Source organism: Megascapheus bottae, chromosome 2 (assembly GCF_031878675.1).
Source record: "Megascapheus bottae isolate mThoBot1 chromosome 2, mThoBot2.hap1, whole genome shotgun sequence".
Lineage (NCBI taxonomy): Eukaryota > Metazoa > Chordata > Mammalia > Rodentia > Geomyidae > Megascapheus > Megascapheus bottae.
In genome coordinates, this window is record NC_143510.1 from 84,057,867 (window position 1) to 84,075,963 (window position 18,097).

Below are 18,097 nucleotides of genomic sequence, written 5' to 3' on the forward strand. Positions count from 1 at the left end.
TCAGATTATGGCCTGTCATGTCAGGATTCCTCAGGAGCTGATCTGATGCATGATGATCTGCATGTGGGTCATCTGAGCTGGGAATCCCAAGTGACATAGCACACATGTACACTCAATGAGTCCTTCCTTAGATTCCTTCCTTTGACCTTGGACTAAAATTGAATAGCTTATAGGGTGAACCTAATATTAGCAAATGCAATAGCATGTTTTCCTTTCTAATGAATAATTACCATCTTTGCTCCCATTACTTCTAGCTAAGGATCATTACCCTATTCGAACTTTGCCAGAAAACCCAGTGGGATCCACCAAGCACAGTCCTTGCACATGCCAGAGCCTAGCTGGGGGCTTCAGGAGACCGTGGCCTTGTAGCCCTGTGAACCAGTCTACATGCCAATGCTGTACTCAGGTAAGTCTGTACCTTCCAGGGGTGGTGTAAATTGTGGGAATTGTACAGAGTTAAAGTCAAATGCAAACAACTGGGTTTCACTTTAGAAAGGGTGTAGCTTGCTTCAAAGTAATTGAAGAGTAATTTAAGAATATCTCATTGCTTAAGTAAAATCTTTCTCTAAACTTTTGCAAAGTCCAGAGGTCATCAAGTTCAAGGAAGTTTAAAGTGGGATAAATGGGTTGCTGTTTTAGGCATGTTCGTACAGAATCTTTATAAGGAACTGTTATTTCTAAATTTTGGTAAGTAAGTATGTTCTGGTTGTTAGAGATGATTTTGCTCTGTTTCCTACTTACTTCTTTATCTTAGATTATCCTGGATAAAAGATCAGTAATACAACTCTAGGGTGGATTGGTTTAATGCACTGGGAACTAGCCTCAGAAAGAAGATGAGACTTGACAGGCCAATGGACCTGAAGCTTCAAAAGAAGGCTCAGGGCATTTACATGCCACTGAAATTTAGCAAGTTATTCTGTCTTTCACTGTCACTCTCCTCCAATGCAATGGATCCTTAGACATAACTGGCCATCTGTCCCAGCTCACCAGTAGGGCAGTTATTAAATTAATTTTCTCTCAACTTGTGCCTTGATTTTCCAAATCTCAAGGAGGATGATTTCAGACTTTTTTTTTTTTTTTTTTTTTTTGTCAGTCATGGGGCTTGAGCTCAGGACCTAGGTGCTGTCCTTGAGTACTCAAGGCTAGTACTCTACCACTCTGAGCTATTGCTCCATTTTCAGTTTTCTGGTGGCTAACTGGAGATAAGAGTCTCATGGATTTTCTCGCATGGGCTGGCTTTGAACCTTAAGCCTCAGATCTCAGTCTCCTGAATATCTAGGATTACCAATTAGACACCTTTTGTAATAAGTTTTACATAAGAATAGGTTTCTCTCTCTCTCTCTCTCTCTCTCTCTCTCTCTCTCTCTCTCTCTCTCTCTCTTTCTCTCTCTCTGTGGTGTGTTTGTGTGTGTGTGTGTGTGTGTGTGTGTGTGTGAAATGTTCTCATTTTCCAAGTAAGATAAAAAGGTAGATACATAATGACAAAGGCAGCTGAAAGAGGAAGAACCTTGTGTCTTTTCTTTGCACTGAACGCAGTCACATGCCAGCCTAGGCTTTGTCCCCATCCACATGCTGTGGTGCTGTGGGGAGGGAGGGTCATCACTTTGGGAATAGGGTTGCAGAAAGCCACATCCATCCATCCATCCCTAGAGGCTTTAGTCAAACTGAGAAGGAAGAATAAAGATTTAAAAAGGAAATTGGGAGTGACGACCCATGTAGGTATAGGCAGTAATTGTTAGAAAATTTAGAAGAGAACTTGGTATTAGAAATGTGCTCTATAATTCTTGGCCTCTGGGAACTTAATTAGCTCCAGTTATCTTGTTTGATTGAGAGCTTCCAACCTTTTTAATTTATCTTTAAAGTGAAGGGCTTAGACTGCTTATTGAGATTTTTTCAGGTCTGTAATTATATTGCTTTACAATCTTAGTTGTTGTTATTGTTAATAAAAGGATAAGAAGGAGCCTAGACATCCAGTTCAGAGTTTGGTTCTCAACTTTGTGAGTTATTATTAGACATGTGACCATGGTTATTGCCTTTTTGCCTGTTGTGCCACAGTTTCCTCATCTGTAAATGTGTATAATAATAGTAGTTATGTCATGAGTTTGTTGTATTTAATATTTCAAAAATTCATACAATATGCCTGCCACATAGTAAATGCTACATGTTTGTTAAAAGAACTACTTGCTCTTCCTGTTTTTTAATTAGGACTTAAAATCTTGGATGGTGAGCAACAAATTTCTGACTTAATTCCAACTATAAATTAATTATAACAAGATTAACACCTACCATTTCAGCACTTACTATGTGCTGTGTGCTGAGTGTTATTTGATCACTCTATTTATAGTTTTAAGTATCACTAAAGAACTAGAAAATTCCAGTTGTGATTTTGCTGTAGTAGTGCAATGAAGAATTGGGTTAGTGGCAGGATTATTTTAGTTGTAAACAGGTAGATCTCAGTACATTGTTCCAATTCCCAGGTTGTCAGGCTATAATTACACTTATCATTCTTATCTCTCTCTTATCCCTGATGTCTACCAATGCCCTAATTTCCTAGCTCTCCAGTCTTTCAAACCTTGCCCTTTTATTTGCCCCAGTTTTATTTAATTAAATCTATTATTGGATTGTTAGTTATTTACATACTTGCTTAAATATGTAGTATTCTGACAATTTTATTAATGACATTACCTTAATAATTCCTGTGTATGCCCAGCAGACAGCCTCTTGTTTTATTTTAGTGAATACCAATTCTTTAGTTGTTTGGATATTCACGCTATTTTCAGATTGAACCAATTATTATGGAAGTTAACAGTCAGTCTTTTGGGCCAGGAAAGGTGGTTAAGTGGTAAAAACAGGGTACAATACACACACACACACACACACACACACACACACATATATAATTTTTGTTGTTATTGTTGGTTGTGGGGCTTGAACTCTGGGCCTGGGTGCTTTCCCTGAGCATTTCAGTTCAAGGCTACCACCCTACCCCTTGAGCCACAGAGCCACTTCTTGTTTTCTGGTGGTTAATTGGAGATAAGAGTCCCATGGTCTTTAGTTCCCAGGCTGACATTGAATCTCAGTCCTCAGATCTCAGCCTCCTGAGTGGCTAGGATTACAGGCTTGAGCCACCTCACCCAGCTAAAATTATATTCATAGCGTTCACATTAATTTTAGTTGCAATAACCTCCAAGTAGAATTTCTCCCAGGTTATTTCCTCCTTTGGTTTTTATTATCTTATTTAACAATTGTGATATGAATAAATTAGAAAGGAGAAACTTTGTTTTTATATTTATGCTTAATCTGCATAATATACTTTCTCTCTGGGATGAGTAATCTGCTTTAATTCAAGTTGGGAAATGAACTTCTTCATAAAGTTAGTTTCTCACTAATTGCCTGACACATGATCAATCATATTTGCTTTACGTATGCACAACTGTGAAGAAGGGTTTTGAATTATCTTCTCAGAGAATGGGCATTTGTTTCCTCTGTGTATTTCAGTGAGAAGCCAAAAGTGCACAGGTGGAATTGGTAAGTGATGACTCAGTGTTGCCTATCCTTGGCTTGAGTCTAGGTCCCCTGCCATTGCCCAACAGGCTGTTTGTTCAACAGGCAAAGTTTGCTGTCTTCTATGTTTATCAATGAGGATGTTCTAGAAAATGGCACTTCTGTTATTCTACGCAGAGTCTTAACCTTGTACTAGAGGACTCTACTAAAGATCATTCAGAAATAATCTACAAAACCATTTTTTGAATTGGGATGTTGTGTACTCTGGAATCCACAGAGTGTATTTTCTACATTTTGAATATAATCAACTTTTGATGACTTTTGGATTTACTTTACAAAAAAAAAAAAGACAAAGCATGTTTCCTTTTCCTGGAATTAAAAAAAAAATAGTGTAGGGCTGGGAGTTTGGCCTAGTAGTAGAGTGCTTGCCTAGCATGCACGAAGACCTGGGTTCAATTACTTTGTACCACATTGTTAATATCTAGAAAAGCTATTCATTTTTGTGGCCTGATTTTATTTATCCTGCTACTTTGCCAAAGTTATTGATCAAAAGTCTTATTTTTAAGAGTCTTATTTGTATGTATAGACATTATTTTAATCTTAGAAACTGAGTGTTATGATGAATTGATTTTTTTTTTGTTGGCAAGGGATTCCAGTTATATATTTCTGTTGTTGTTGTTTTGGTTTCTTACTCGGGTTTAAGTGCAGGGCCTGCTCTTGCTTGGCAGACACTCCAATGCTTCAGCCATGTCTCTAGTCCCCCATCCTAACGTCCCTACTTCTTAATTTTTTTTAGAAGTTTTTTCTTTTTATATGTCTGTTGCCCTGGGGAGTTGAACTCAGGCTGGGGTTCAGGTGCTACCTGTGTATAAGAGGAAAACCTCTGAGTTAGTATGTGGGAACCTGATCTCTCTTTTATATAAAAATCTTATACTTCCTCTGAGAGAGCTCTTTCAGTGTTCTGTGCACTGAGAAAGCATACTGCTTTAGTAATTTAAGTTACATTGGGGCCAGAATACATTTTCTCTTCCTCCTTCCCCCCCCCCTCCATCCCCTCTCTATGTATGTATATAATACACACACATACACACATATATATATACATATATATCCTGTATACACATATATATATACATGTATATACTTGTGTGTGTGTGTGTGTGTGTGTGTGTGCATGCAGATATGTATGCTGGTACTAGGGCTTGAATTCATATTCTCAGTTGGCTTTTTGCTCAAAACAGTCACACTACTTCCTGATTTTTTCTGGTTAATTAGAGATAAGTTTTTCATAGATTTTTCTGTCCAAACTAGCTTTAAACTGTGACCTTCAGATCTTAGCCTCCTGAGTAGCTAAGAATATAGGTGTGAGACACAGCACCCAGCCAGAATCATGTGTATGGTCTTGACTGAACAATCTCTGTGAACTCTAGGTTTCGGCCTATTTTATTTTGTTGTGGTATCTGGAGGAATGTAGTTCTAAAGTTTCTAGGAATATTAAAGGCAGGCTGTTTGTGTATTGTAGGTAAAAGTCTCTTTTTAAAAAATCTGCCTCATAAGTTCCTTATCAGTAATTCAAATGTGATTTGGTGTTATAAATTTGGAAAAAGTGACTTACATTTGAAAAATACTAAGTAGTTCAGTGGTGTGTGTGTGTGTGCGTGCGTGAGCGCCTGAGGGGCTTGTCTCTGAGATCTTCAGCTCAAGGCTATGGCTCTACCACTTGAACCATAGTACCACTTCCAATTGGCTGGTAGTTAATTGAAGATAAGAGTCTCATGGACGTTCCTGACTAGGCTGACTTTGAACCTTGATCCTCAGATCTTAGCCTCCTAAGTAGCTAAGATTACAGGTGTGAGCCACTGGTGCCCCTCCCTCCCTGGACTTTTTTTTTTTTTTTTTTTTTTTTGCTTAAGGTTAGTGCTCTGTCACTTATGCCATGGTTCCACTTCTGGCTTTTTGTGGTTAACTGGAGGTAAGAGTCTCATGAACTTTTCTATCCAGGCTGGCTTCAGACCACGATCCTTAGATCTCAACCTCCTGAGTACTAGTATTACAGGCATGAGCCACCAGCACCTGGCTAGTCTAGTGCTTTTATGAAGCATGGTTATCATGAAACCTATTATATGGTAAAGGAGCAGACTGAGTCACCAAACATGTAAAATGCAATTTATAAAGCCTTCCAGGTGAATCATTGACAATAGAGGAGAATCAGATGCTCTTTTAAAGAACAGACTGTCAACAGAGAGTATCTTGTGGGTTCACATATAAAGATGAACTAGAAAATTTACAGAGAAGACTGGTTGAGGAGGAAAATAACAAAGCTGGACAAGACACTTACCTGTTGATGGTAACCTTTTATTTTCCATCCCCTTTGTCTCCCAACTTCTTACAGGTAAAGGAGTCATTTAAATCTATGTGTATTCCTTAGTTTTTTACTCAAACTTGACCAAACAGGTAAAATTCTATTTAATATGATACATGCTAGCTGTACATTCAGTCAGTTCTGTCTGGCTTGTATTTTTCTTTGTTATGCCCGTCAGTCCTGGGGCTTGAACTCAGGGCCTGAGCACTGTCCTTATGCTTTCTCAAGGCTAGAGCTGTACCACTTGAGCCACAGCACAATTTCTGGCTTTTTCTATGTATATGTGGTACCAAGGAATCGAACCCAGGTCTTCGTGCATGCTAGGTAAGCACTGTACCACTAGGCCAAACTCCAGCCCCTTGTATTTTTCTTAATAAGATTTTTTTTAACTGTTCTGTGGACTTTTACTAGGTAGTTTCTCTTTGTGACTATTACAACCAGTCATTTTTAGTCTTTGCCTAGTCTTTCATTAACAAACATTCTTCCTGGGAATCTTGAGCCTTGTAGCATATGTTATTTGCTGGTTTAGGGTAAGTTTATTACCTTGTGCAAATCTCCTTTCTGTGGAGTAATCTCAAATAGTATTTTAATTAAATTTAAGTGGAAATGTGTTCAGAGGTTATTTCACAGATATAAAAGATCTGTAAAGATAATGGTCCATGAAAAAAATTTCAGGAAACATTCTGTGGGGAACGGTTGCATGAAGCTGGAAATCCAATGGGTAAAGTAGAAAACTTGTGGTGCTGTGGTTCAAGTGGGAGAGCGCTAGCCTTGAGAAAGCCCAAGGACAGTGCTCAGGTCCTGGATTCAGACCCAGGACTGGCAAAAAAAAAAAAAAGAAAAAGAAAAAAAAGAAGACATATGAGGAGCTATCCCAACATGTGCTTATGTGCCCCAGCCACACGGAAGTATATGGAGGTATATCTGATTAGTCTGTGTCCTTAAAGACCTTACAGTAAAGGAACTGGAATTGCAGCTGCAGCTCAGAGTACTGGCTTCCTGAATCTTCTCCACCTTCACCTGTTTCTGCATGGCTCCAGGAGAGGGCCTTTACTGGCACCATCTTCCCATCAGCCTTAGCTGCTGTTTCCCCCAGAGTGCATGTGACACATTAGGTAAAGAGCCAGAAGCTCAATGGATAGACAAGAGTATTTTGTATAGAATCAGATGAATGTCTTCATTCAGACATACAGCATACAGACATTCAGATATACAGCAGTTCCTGCTGTATGTAAGGCTCAGTCCTAAGCCCTGGAAATATTGCAGCCTATTAGGCCGATGTGCTTCCTGCTCTAATGGAATTAGAGTTGCTTGTTAGTGTTGTTGTTTTTTGTTTTTTAAGCAAATCTCCTTCATCTTCCTTTGAGGTCATGTGATGCCTGGTGCAGTGCACTGTCTAACCAGATGGATAATTACCTGTGAGCTCCTATATTTGCAGTGGCTTCAACTGCAAATTGAGAAGAGAAGCTTGGTGCCTCTCCTCTCTGACATTTTCTTCTTCTTTTGTGCTGCACTTTAGACCAGTCTTTTAAAGTTGAGGTTGTTCACCATTCAAGTGAACTCAGGTCTACTGAGACTGGTATTGCTGTGAGGCGCTCACCCCGCAGAAGGTTATGGCATCAGTGCTGGTGTGGGGCTACTAGTCATGCATACTGTACTTCCTGCACCAGATGATGCAGGTTCCTCTAGTTAATCTTCAAAATGTTATCAGTAAGGCAGGTGGTGATATCACCTTATGACAAACAAATACCATGTAGAAATGTATTAGCATGAGGGTGGCTGGCTTTCTGATCAAACCATTGGGAATTCCTGGCCCCTCCCTACTTCCTTAAGTCCTTTCATGATGTGCCCTGCCTGCCTTGTGCATGATGTCCTGGCATTAGTATCATGATAGGTGTTCCTGAACTCATGGGGTCTGTTGCAACTGGAGGTTATGCCATATCCTTACTATGCTATGTATGAGCTTTTCATGCATATGGCTTGCTGATACAGGATCTTTCTGTCTTTGCTTTGGATGTCTTCTCAGTGACTTTGATCTAAGGATCTAAGGAGCAACACCAATGTGATTATCCAAATTTTGCCTGGAAGTGGCTGTCATAAATTTTGAGAAGACATATTCAAGTTTTCCCAAAGTGCCACATGTCACAAGCTTGAGGGTTCCAATATTTATCATCCTGGTTCCTGGCTGCTTATAGAAAACAAATTTCACACCTTCCATTGGAGGGAGAGTTCCTTTTCTATGTCAGTATCTCACATTCCCTTTTAATCCTCACAACAGTGGAGTTGCTAGATTTAATTCTAATTTACAAGGGAGAAAGCAAGATACTCAGTGTTGGAATAACTTGCTGGTATTGCTTGTCAAGCCAGGCCTGTCTTCTTTCCAGACAGTGTAGTTCAAAGACTGCATTTCTGTTTTGCATGCCAGGATCAATTCCAGGCTCTTGTAAATGCTAGGCAAGTACTCTACTGCTTGGGAGTTGCCTCTAGCCTTAAAAATTATTATTAGTCATGTGAAGAGGTCTTACTTCCAGAAGTTAGGTTATGAATTTAGTGCATCTTGATCAATATCACCCCTTCCACTATCCTCCCCCATTATTCCATTCCCATTCCTACCTTCAAGTTACATAGTTCAGTTTTCACACAATACACATTGCATATAATGACTGCATTTGTTCACCCTTCCTGCATTTGTGAGCTCCCCCTCCCCACTATTGCCCTCCTCCTTCCAAACATGTTTTAGCTTCCTGGTAATCATTTTATTAAATGGTTTGTTAGTTGTTTTTATTTTGTTTATGAGACAGAGTCTAGACATTACCTTTTCCCCAGTCTGATCTTGAGGTTTTAACCTCTAGCTTCTGAGTAGCTGGGATTATGGGTGTATACTATTATACTTGGCCTAGATTACTTTTTTTTTGTCAGTCCCGGGCTTGAACTCAGGACCTGAGCACTGTCCTTGGGTTTTCTCAAGGCTATAGCTCTGTCACTTGAGCCACAGCACCACTTCTGCATTTTTTCTATGTATGCGGTATCGAGGAATCGAACCCTGGTCTTTATGAATGCTAGGCAAGCACTCTGCCACTAGGCCAAACTCCCTGCCCCATGGATTGCTTTCATGTACAAATAAAAACCCCTCCTAAGCAGAAGTACCATATTCTAGTTCTGGTCTCACCACTGGTATTGCTTATTCCTTCAAGGGATGTGCTTTTGGCATCTGTTTCAGTGCCATGCTCTGGCAGGGGAGAAAAGATACATGAGGTACAACCTCATCCTTCAAGATCATTGTGTGTCTTTGTATCTACCACCTTTGTAGTTTCAGTTTAATCTGGTTATCTGTAAAGACTCTAGGGCTATGGAATAGCTATGATATGATGTTGGATAGAGTTCCCAGAAGGACAAAGGTAATAGGGAAGAAATTCATGGCTGTAAGTAAAAACAGTGTAGGAAGCATCATGCCTTATTTATTTAGAGTGAATAAATATGTTCAGAAATGCCTGGATGAAAGAATGTAGACAAGACTAGGCAAGTAGAGAAGCTTGATCCCGACAGAGATATGGATCCATGGAGACTGTTCTGTTTCTTTATGACTGAAGCTTAAGATAGTCTTTAAATATTGTATTTTTTAATCTAGAAAAACTGATAATTTAAACAAATTTGAAGGCTATGGCCAGGCACTGATTGTTCATATCTGTAATCTTAATTATTCAAGAGGCATGATCTGCAGATCAAAATTTGAATCCAAATGGGAAACTCTCATTTCAACCAGGAAAAAAAGGGTGCACTGAAGCGTTAGACCAATTGGTAGAGCATCAGCTGTGATCAAAAAGCTGAGTAAGAGTAGAGGCCCTAATTCAAAGCCCAGTACCAGAATACAAAAACAAAAACAAAACAAAACCCCACATATTCTGGAAATCATAGTGTAGAAAGAAAAGCAAATCACATCTATAATCTCAGCACTCAGGAAGTTGAGGCAGGAGGATGGTAAGTTCCCAAAACAAATTGGTAAACTACTTATTTAAATAAGCACATGGAATATTTTAAATCACTTCTTGGGATAACAAGAAAAACATTAATTAAATAGCAAAACAGAACATAATACAGGATACATAAAAGATGCCCAGAAGTATTAGCAGCACTGTCTCTACATATGAGTTTGGCTGCCAACTTTTTCTGATGCTGTAACAAGTTAGAAATTTTCTGTGTGGGAGATGTTGATTAGAAACATGGTTCCAGTCCATGTAGAAAAAGTTAGCAAGATCATATCACAACCAACAAGCTAGAATGCTAGACATAGTGGTATATATCTGTGATCTTAACTACTTGAAGAGGAACTATAGGAGGAAAACAGACCAAGATTGGCCCTAGGTATAAATGTAAGACCATATCTGAGAATTACCAAAGCTATGGAGAGCATGACTCAAATGTAGAGTGTCTATCAAGAACAAGGCCTTGAGTTGAAACCCCAGTACCACCAAAAAAAAGAAAAAAAATTTTCTCTGAACATAAAATTTTGCTATATTCAGAATTATTTTGTTGGGACAGATTACTGAATGGATTTCTAAGCTAGTGTAGGAACATTTCTAAGACTCTAGATTCCTTTAAATGGTGTGTGCATAACAAGCTCAATGGGCTCCTGGTACTTTGTGAATAGAAAGAAATAATAGTAGGGTTTTATAAGTTTTTGCCAACTTGAGAGGTAGGAAGTTTTACTTCATGTTTCTATGGCTATAAATGAGGTACAGCATTTTGCCCACATGCTATATCACACAATCTGAGTATAATTCACTCAAATTTGGTATATTTCATTAACTGAATTGGTATTTCTCATGGGACGATGGTAACAGGAGAAGGAAATATTTCTGTAGCAACATCTATGAGCCACTGCTCTAAGCACTTTCAGTATTAGTTAACTGAATCATGAAAGGCATGGGAAGATGCAACCATTATCTTTATTCCACAGAAGAGGAAATGAAGGTGCAAAGAATTTAGATAACTTGGTCAAGGTTACACAACCTGTAAATAGATAAGAGTCAGAACTTGAAAGGGGGGAATCTAGCTCCTGAAGGCAGCCTCTAATGAATGCTGAACATGTTCTCTCATGTAATCTGGGCTTATTTTTGTTGGCCTTGGTTCCACTCACTAACTCCTGCACATATACACAAACACACATGGGGTGCTCTACTCTCCTATAAATGGATCAGAGGGAGTGGATGATAGTGATTAAACAATGTTCAGCTAAGAATCTGCACAGATTTACCTTTGTTCAAGCACACTTCTTTATAAAAAAAAATGTGAAGAGGGTGGGGGAAAACACCTCACATACTACACATAAGGATTTCTCTTAAATAATAGAAAATGTGCTTTTGTATCATGCACACCTGGGTTCAAGTTCATACCAAGATGGGGGGCAGAGAGGGATAGTGCTACCTAGTCTGGTGGAATTTTTAGAATCAAACAGGATGAAACTTGTAATACATCTAATGCAGTGTTTAATTCATGCTTTTTCCTTCCAATGTATCTAAATTTTTTTTTTTTGCCAGTCCTGGGCTTGAACTCAGGGCCTGAGCCCTGTCCTTGGATTTTCTCAAGGCTAGAGCTCTACCACTTGAGCCTCGGCACCACTTTTGGCTTTTTTCTATGTATGTGGTATCGAGGAATCAAACCCGGGTCTTCATGCATGCTAGGCAAGCACTTTAACCACTAGGCCAAACTCCCGGCCCCTCAATGTATCTAAATATTAAAGGGATTTAAATTTTTACAAGATAAATCTCTGTTTAAAGTTGATATTCTGGCCAACTGTAGGTCTTTTATCCTTTCAGCGAATAGTTGAGGACCCAGACTTCTTACATCATGGCAAGTCCTGTGTTTCTAGGGCTCGTGATCATTAGTCATAGTCACCACAAGTGGAGGACTCTTGTCTCCTCTGAGCCTTTGTTTCCTCACATGCAACATGGTAATCTAGTGGGGATGTGTATAAAATCCTAGCATAGTTTGTGACACATGGTAGAAGCTGCTAACTCATGTAATATGATGCACCCATTTCAATGATTCATGAAGAGGTTTAACAGCATGGGAAATTTCCTGTATCATAATATTTAATGAAAAAGTAGAGTTTAATATATATTTTTGGAAAATAGAAATATCTTGCTTTAAACAGAATAACAAACGGTCTGGGAAAATACATAAAACATTAATAATGTTTTGCATCTGTCATGCAGTGAAATAGGTACTGAAGAAACATGAGTGGTGAATCAGATCTGGTTCTTTCCTAGGAGAAAGTTTTTATAGAAGATAGATGCTTACAATGTAGAGCGGGATGAGAGGGAAGGAGAAGCTGCTCAATTTCTCGTGAAGGATTCCTTACAGAAAGTGCTGTCATTTGTCAAGAGAGTAGACAGGATGAGACTAGGAAAGATGATGGCTTTGGTTTTGGACATTGACGGTTGAAAGTGGTTATGTAAGCTGGTAGATATAGAGGTCTGGGTGAGCTGGAGGCACAGGCAAGGAAAAGTATAAGCTATAAAGTATCAAGCCTTGGAAATATTATGAAGCACCTAGAAAATCTGTGAAGTTGAACAGGAGCTTTATCCAGATGGTAAGTTTCTGAAGTAAAGCAACTCCCCCCCCATTTCCTTTCCTCCCTCCCTCCCTTTCTGTCTTTGTTTTTGTGTATTCTGTAATATAAAATACATTTCCTGAAATGTAGTGTTTTAGTTACAATTCATTTTAGTCACATATGATAGCAAAACCCAACAAAAATGGCTTAAGCTTAAGTTTATTTCTCTCTTACCTAAAAGTCCACATTGTAGTAGCCTGCCTAGAGCTTATGTTGCACTTTACTCTGAGGTCTAGTTTTCCTCCTATTTTCTTATTTCAATTTACATTCCACCCCTAACCATCACTTGGAAGTGTGTTTAAGGGACATGCCCTTGCCTTAACAGTACACTTATTTCCTAGTCCAGACTTTAGTCACCTCACCATATATGTGTCAAAAGGAGACTGGGAAATTGAACCTTATTTCAAGTAGTCATTGGCTCTGAAGTCTTCTCCAGACAGAAGAACTGATATTATTCTACTTTTGACTAAGATGGAACAGCTGAAACGATAAGTAAATAATTTCCATATAACCATATATAGAAATATAGGTGCTTGTAGTCCCAGCTACTTGGAAGGATAAGGCAGAAAGATCTAGGCATTTGAGACAAGCCCGGGAAAAGAGATCTATTTCAAAGAAGAAAAAGGAAAAAAAAATCAAATAAACAAAAGCTCTATAGTATGGTCTTTACAAGATAGTTGTGAGGTTTTAAGTACTTCACATTCTTAGAAAGGCTAATGACGAGGGGCCGGGAGTTTGGCCTAGTGGTAGAGTGCATAAAAACCTGGTTCAATTCCTTGGTACCACATACATAGCTGGAAGTGGTGCTGTGGCTCAAGTGCTAGAGTGCTAGCCTTGAGAAAACCCAAGCACAGTGCTCAGGCCCTGAGTTCAAGACCCAGGACTGGCAAAAAAAAAAGGCTAATGACTAGAGGCCTAGAGTATGTTTTACCTTTAAAAAGGACAAAATTCACTTAATGATTAACCGATAAAGCCTTATCAAGGTAACAAAATTTCAGAGAGTTCCTGACATTAAATGATTTTAAAGAAAACATTTTAAATCTGTAAGTAAATTTTAGTCTTTGATGGGAAACAAGATTCCTATCCACATTTAGTGGAAAAATTAGTGTTTTAGTTTGGTTTTGGAGCTAGGGTTAAACTCAGCATATTATACATGTTAAGCAAGAACCTGCCACTGAGCTATGCCCACAACCTGAAAAACTGATCTTAATACATCCAGACAAAACAGATCACTCTTGGTTCAGCCCAGAGCCTAGAGGTGCTAGCTATGATCCAGGTACATCCAGAGCTCAGCTTCAGTCTCAGCTTCATAGAGGTGAGCATATTCCTCCACTAGTGACTCGTAGTCATAAACTTTCTAGAATTTGGGCTCCTAGAGTAATTAGAAGAGGATGTTCCTCACCATACTAGCTGTTATTAATTTAAAAGCTAATAATAATAAGTTATAGGACATTTCTTTCATCTGTAGGATCTAAAGGCTGCTTACCATCATTAATGCACAACCTGTTGTCTGGGACAGAGGGTGGCAGATCTCCAGTTTTTATTAGACATCTGAGAATTGACTAGAATGGAGCCTGCATTCTTGAGGCACTTCAGGCCAATGGTTTTCTACACTGAAAACTTTTCCCTTCCTTTGGAACTATCAGGTTAGTAGAAAGCTAGGTGAGGCTGTGGCACTAGTTCAGAGATCCATGAGAGAGACCTGAGTTCAATCGGTTGGTCTAGGTGGTCCTACATACCAAGTAAGGAGAGCTCTATATTATTTAATTGGATGACAAACAGTAGTTTGTAGGTCAGCACTCCTGATTTTTATCCTTTCAACACTCAACTTTGGCAAGATTCTTAACGTTCTAGAATCTTAATTTCTAATATAACCTGGGTGTGCTACTTGGATGATTTTGAGGATTCATTGAGAATATACACTTCCCTGCCTGTGAACCTCAAACTAAGTCTAACCTGTCTTTACTTCATTTCCCTTTTGGATTCTGAGTTCTACATTGTTCCTGTGACTATACATATAGCTGCTTCTGCCTTGAAGGTTCTGCTCAAGAGGTAAACAGTACTGTGGCAAAACTCAAGGGCTGGGGTCAGTCTCAGCTCTGTTGTTTATACTGGGTGATCATGGGCAAGAGATTTGCCGTCTTCATGCCTCCATTCTTTTTAAATGTAAAAATGAAATGATGGTGTCTCTTATCAGATCATAAGGATTTTAAGCCCATCCTGGAAAGAGCTAGATTCATGCAGAGCACATGCTAGTCACTGAAAATTTCTTAGGCATCATTCCTACTGCCATTCTTCTGCCCTCATTATCCCTCAAGGTATGAACTGAAGATCACTGCCTTTGTAAAGCCTTGCCATACCATCTTTGCTTCTCTGGGTTCAGTGATGTTTACAGACTATCCTGTTTGATCGTTTACTAGGTCAGGTACTTTCCTAACCATATTACAGATGTTATATAATTCAGACCACCACTATGTTCTTATCTCCACCTTCCCACTGACATTTAAATTGTATTTGTTTTGTTTTGGTATTATGGGTTAGAGCCCCATTATATATCCAGGCTGATCTCCAGCTGTTTCAGTCTCACAAATGTTGGGATTGCAGCTGTGTACTACCATACCCAACATGAAATAGGTCAAATATTTGAAAGTCAAATTCACCTTTCTAGGAGAATTTAGGATTCCTGACAAGTGTCTGTCCTCTGCAGAAAAAGGTAGAATTCACAAATTAACTAGTAATGTCCTCATTTTCTAGATTTTACAAATATTTTTCAGGTGAACACTATGTGTGCACACTATACTTACATGTCAGGAATATAGTGGTGAGTATGAATAATGATCCTTGTCTCTGTGCATATTGAAATGAATCAAACAAAAATGGCTTCGGACCCATATTTGTGCTAAGCATCTTTTCAATGCTTACTGATCAGGTATATGGACCCTATCTGCATAGCAATGTAATGCAGTTTTAGTGTACATTGCTTACCTATGGGGGGGGGCTGATACTGACCAGATAACTATAAATAAAAATACTGTGATAAGTAGTAAGTAGAAGGACAGTGACCTGAGGATTTTTTTTTAAGTTTTCAGACTAATATTTCCACTTAAGACTTTTGATATATTGCTGTCAGTAATGACAAGAAATAAAAAGTCCTCAAGTTGGGGCTGGGAGTTTGGCCTAGTGGTAGAGTGCTTGCCTAGCATGCATGAATATCCGGGTTCGATTCCTCAGTACCACACACATAGAAAAAAGCAGGAAGTGGTGCTGAAGCTCAAGTGGTAGAGCTCTAGACTTGAGAAAGTCCAAGGAGAGTGCTCAGGCCCTGAGCTCAAATCCACGACTGGCAAAAAAAAAAAAAAAAAAGTTCTCAAGTTAAGCCCTCTGAGATGGTTGAAGCAAAGAGAGACAAGAGAAAGTGAAGCATGGAGCTACTTCCATATAAATGATCATTTTTCTCTCTCTCTCTTTTTCCATCTGAGACCAGGACTCAAACTTGCTATCTGATGGTTTATGCATATTAGCAGGCACCCTCCTACCTGAGCCATGCTTCACTGAGGATGTTTTATAGGAGGATTTGACTGCTTTGATGGCTTCCTCAAGGAAGACGCGTTTGAACTAGATGAGCTGAGCACTTACTTGGGAGTTAGCCATATGGTGAGAAAGGGCAGAGTAATTAAAGGGACTGAGAGAAGGCTAATGACTAGGGGGAGGAGTCAAGGGAAAGGTTTGGGTGAGATGAAGAGGTAGAAGGACCACAGAGGGTCTTGTAGAAATAAGATAAACTGGAAGGCTGAGTCACTGGACTCTCTGGTTAGTGATAGAATCTGGATTTTACTTCAAAGTCTTTGCTGGGTAATAAATGTATATTCAAAAGCCTTTGGTCTGTAACAAACTTCCCATATTTCCTCTATTGCATTATGATCATTTCTGTCTTAGACAAACAAAACCAAAACACCTCTCTTTATGTTCTAGTCTGTATTTTTTTTTAAGTAAAAGTCTTTTAAAGAGCTAGCTAAAGTTACTACTGCTATTTCCCGTCTTTCTGTTCCTGGTTGAACTCTTATCTGAATTTCTTCTCCTCATCATTCTCATGAAACTCAACAATAGCCTCTAACCTCCACCACCAGCCCCTCTCCTACACGATTTCTCAGCAGCTCTTCCTGTGGTTGATGCTATTTTCCTCCTGTCTGGGGGACTTTTCAGTGGCTTCTGAGACACCAGAAGCCCACCTCCCACCAGTTCTTATGAGGTTCCTTTGCTGAGTCCTTCCCCTTTGCAGTTTGATGTACCATGGATCTGACCTGGACCATCTTCTTTAAATACATTCACCCCCAACAGTTCCATCTAATGCCTTCTAATGTGAAAATGTATGCACTTTTTTTTTTTTTTTTTTTTTTTTGCCAGTCCTGTTGACTGAACTCAGGGTCAAGTGTCCTGGGGCTTTCTCAAGGCTAGAGCCCTACCACTTGAGCCACATCATCACTCCCAGACCTTTTTTTAACTTAAAAAGAAAATCAGGCTGGGATGTAGCTCAGTGGCAAAACACTTGCCTAGCAAGTGCAATGTCCTAGGTTTAATGTGCCAAAAAAGAAAAGACAAAAAAAAAAAAAAACCCACTATGAAATTACCCTGGGAATTTGTGTAATATTACCTAAGAGCAATGGGATATTAAAAATGCTTCATCTAACCTTTACTATGTTGTTAGAAAATATGGATTACAATCGCTTTGACCTATCTGTCCATACAAGATTCTTGTCAATGCAAAAGCCCTTACCAGGGGTATTTAGTATATTATTTCAATTTAAAAGATTTAAGGGGTGTGGAGTTTGGCCTTAGTGGTAGAGTGCTTGCCTAGCCTGCGCGAACACTGGGCCAGGTTTGATTCCTTGGTACCATATACATAGAAAAAAACCCCAGAAGTCGTGCTGTGGCTTAAGTGTTAGAGCTCTAGCCTTGAGAAAGCCCAAAGACAGTGCTCAGGCCCTGAGTTCAAGGCCCAGGACTGGCCAAAAAAAAAAAAAAAAAAAAGATTTAAAAATCTCTCTCCCGTTGATATCATGCTATTTAAAAAGTAAGCTGTATTTTAAAAGTATATATTTAAGAATGAGACATTCATGACATTGTTCATGGCCTATTATTTTATAAGATTATATGAGATATGGTACAGAAATGGTTAATGCAGAACTTGGTTCAGGAGTCAGCCATGGGGTTTCTTGGGTTCTTAGCACCAGTTTTCTTTTCCTCACAGTTTTCATTCTTTAGTTACATTGTTCTGGAACACCTGAAGCTAAGGCCATTATCTGTCTTAGCCCAGAGTCAGGGGGTGGCTCTCATGGACTGTTCCCATGAACTGGACCATATGTTTAGTGTGTGCATTTGGTGATAAGCTAAACTAAGCCTCATACTTTCACCTTGGAAAGAAAGGCAGGAGACCTGCCAACTCAGAGGAGGTGTGGTGCCCTAGCCAGATTTAGAAGCCAACTACCCTTTCACCTCTGTGTCCTTTTCCTTTACTCTGGCCTTGTCTAGACTAGGAGGAGGGAAAGATGAATTTCCTTATTTATCAACCATTGACAGTTACCTACCTAGGAGGAAAGGTGGAGAAGAATAGAAGAGGT

At 39.2% G+C, this 18,097-nt stretch overlaps 1 protein-coding gene across 1 annotated transcript in view; it reads left to right on the top strand.

The window, feature by feature from the left end:
• The window catches only part of Txnrd1 (thioredoxin reductase 1), a 93,559-nt gene that overhangs the window by 29,626 nt on the left and 45,836 nt on the right, over window positions 1–18,097 (top strand). Inside the window, exon 2 of the mRNA XM_090328542.1 lies at window positions 255–406. The gene's annotated coding sequence lies outside the window, so the exon portion shown is untranslated. The remainder of the gene's footprint in view (window positions 1–254; window positions 407–18,097) is intronic.